Genomic DNA, 3,140 nt, shown 5'->3' with positions numbered 1-3,140 from the left:
CAGGGATCGAATATGGGCAGAGCTAAAGGGGGTCTACTTATTTTGCTTTCCGTTAAATTTCCTGTGCAGGTCATAAGATACGTGATGATCGGAAGTCACTCCCAACTGCTATGGCTGAGACATAAGAATGGTCGTAATGTTTTATTGATTAATTTTTATAATAACCTGTCCGACGATGCGCGATCGACCGTGGTTAGCGAGGTCGACAAGGCCCTGGATGGGATTGTTCGGGCTAATCATGTTAACTTTAAACTCATCTGGGGTGGGGATTTTAACATTCCGTTTTGCCTTTTTTCTTTAACCAAGGTATGCGGGATATATGATGACAGAGGAGAAGGGTATGCCCATTTTAAGCATAGTACTTATGGTGAATCACTGAACTCCGCCCTCGCTAAGTTCGACCTGGTCGTATTACAACCCGCAGGAGACGGTGATGGAAACCCCGTCCCTACCTTCACAGGGAGGAATTCGGCCTCAGTTATTGATCATTTGTTGGTCTCAGCTGATATTAGTAAATATTGCAACACCCCGGTTATATTGGATCTTGCTATCAGTGACCACAATTGCGTCACAGTAATGCTGTTAGTTTGGGGCAATAAAGTAGCATCAGTTAAAACCGTTGTTACCGATATTGTCCGATGTAGACCAAATGGCCACAGAATAAAATGGAAGGGTGAAAACTCCAATAAGTTGTTGGTTAATATTGTAGCAGCCTGTTTGCCCGATCTGTGCTCTTGCTTGGATGAAAGCACAGATTCATGTGACATATTAACTAGTTTTAACAGGATTAACAACATAGTTGATAATACCCTGATTTCTACTAAGCGTACTAATGGTAAACCAAGGATAGGTTGGTTTGATTCTTTGTGCACTGAGTCTTTGCAGAATCTCAAGAAGGCTCTATCTAGTAGGCCCTGAGATACGTCGAGCATCATAACCCTCAGGGCCGATTATAAGGGTCAATTAAAAAGTCAGAAGTTGGAATTGCAGGAGGAAGCATGGGCCAATTTGTCTAAGACCGTTGAATTATCGGACAGCAAATATTCTGGGATACGGTTAATTGCCCTTTTTTTAAAAGTGACGAAACACCCATCCTCACTGCCCTTGTCAGCGAGGACTGTTGGGTCGCTCACTTTGCTAGCATCTTGGACTCACAGAGGGTGGTAGACTCATCCCAGGTAGAGGCTGATCCATGGCCAATTCTCCCCCTAAGCATTACAGTTTTAGAGGTGGAACTTGCCATTAGGACTAGCAAACGAGCGAAGGCCCCTGGCCCTGACGGGGTCCCTATAGACCTATACAAGGCAGATTCATCTTTGTGGGGCCCAGTCTTGACTAGGGTCTTTAATGCAGCAGTCCTGGAGGGCACACTGCCCACTTGGGGTGAATCTGTAATTATCCCGATATATAAAAAGGGGGATAGGTCGGATGCCAAAAATTACCGGCCTATCTCCCTTTTAGATTCATCACTTAAAACTATGAGCCGGGTACTGCTGGCCAGATTAGAAGAGTGGGCCGAGATCTTGCACGGTGCCAATTCGGATTCTGTAAGGGCCTGAGTACCGTGGAACAATGCATTAATTTAGACCTCCTAATTGGGAAGTATACCCGCGCTAAGAAGGGCTCGCTTTTTCTCTGCTTCGCTGACCTGAGCAGCGCGTTTGACCTCGTTGATCACGTGCTGCTGTGGTCAACCTTATTAGATCAAGGTACCCCAGCAGAGATTGTTTACTTCCTGGCTAGATTGTACTCTAAACTCTCTGCCCGTATTAGATATGGTCATGGGGGGGAATGTACTGATTGTATCAGTGTTAAGTTAGGTATAAGACAAGGTTGTGTCCTTGCGCCCCTCCTTTTCTCCCTTTTTATTAATTCAATAGACTCTGAGCTCAAGCAAGTTAATTCTGATGCCCCGTTAGTTGATGGCCAGGTTGTTCCCATCTTACTTTATGCTGATGACTCTGTTCTCCTTTCGGGAACCCCTAGAGGCTTACAGAAATTGATGGATACATTTGCAGGTTTTATTAAGGAAAACAACCTAAAAATCAATAATTCTAAAACTTTCATTATGCCATGTGGAAAGAAAATGAGGCAGCTGAAATCTTTCCATATAGAGGGACAAAAAATTGAAGTTGTAAATAAATTCAGTTACTTGGGCATAACTTTTAGTAGCAACGGTTTATGGTCTGAGGAGTTATCTAATGTAAAAGCCAAGATGTCCAAAAGTGCCCATGGCGTATTTAAATTTGCAAATAAACTTGGCGATCGGCGCATATATGACATGCTACACATTTATCGTTGCAGATGTGTTGCCATTGCGCTTTACGGATCTGGTGTTTGGCGGCATTGTCGCCACAAAGATCTGCAAATAGAAGAAAACAGCTTCCTAAAAAGATTGTTATGCCTGCCTAAGTCTCTTTCCACAATAATAACTCACCAAGAACTGGGCCTAGAGTTTTTATCAGATCTAATCTGTTTAAGACCTTTGTTGGTATGGAGAGCAATATGGTATAAAAAGGAAACTAGCTTTACGAGGAGTATCAATACTGATTATCTCCGCCTAGATAAATGCACATTCATCCAATGGATTGATTATGTTGTGACAACTGCTAGGGATTTATTCAATCTCAATCTCCTGGAGGATCAAGAGAGTTTCTCCGATATTTCCAAGAAAGAACTCAAGTGCTCCTATCTACATAAGAAAGCCCAAGTGCGCAGAGATACCACAATGTCATTAACTATCCCTCAGTATTATTACTCCAATCGGGATGCTTCTGGCTTTTCAAATTACCTAAAGGTTGTCACCAGACCATCCCATCGTTTTGTCCTTACTAGATTAAGACTTGGAATTGCCCACTATTTGGTGGCATTCCCAGAAATGAAAAATTATCCCTCTGTACATTGTCCTTGTGATGGGGTCACCAAACGGAGTACTGTGCATTTCTTATTGTTGTGTGACCTTTATAAACATCTTCGTGTTCTTTATTTAAAACCCTTATTCATAAAACGGACAGTTATTACGGTTAACTCGGCTATGAGATTGTTATTCTCCTTAGATGACCCTGACATTTGTTTTTATACAGCTATGTTCATCTTGAAATCCTTGGCCGCAAGGAAAAGCATGATATTTTAATTACTCT

This window comes from Lissotriton vulgaris, chromosome 1_1 (assembly GCF_964263255.1).
Source record: "Lissotriton vulgaris chromosome 1_1, aLisVul1.2, whole genome shotgun sequence".
Taxonomy (NCBI): Eukaryota; Metazoa; Chordata; class Amphibia; order Caudata; family Salamandridae; genus Lissotriton; species Lissotriton vulgaris.
The sequence above is the reverse complement of the archived record's forward strand: the minus strand, read 5'-3'. Positions refer to the sequence as shown.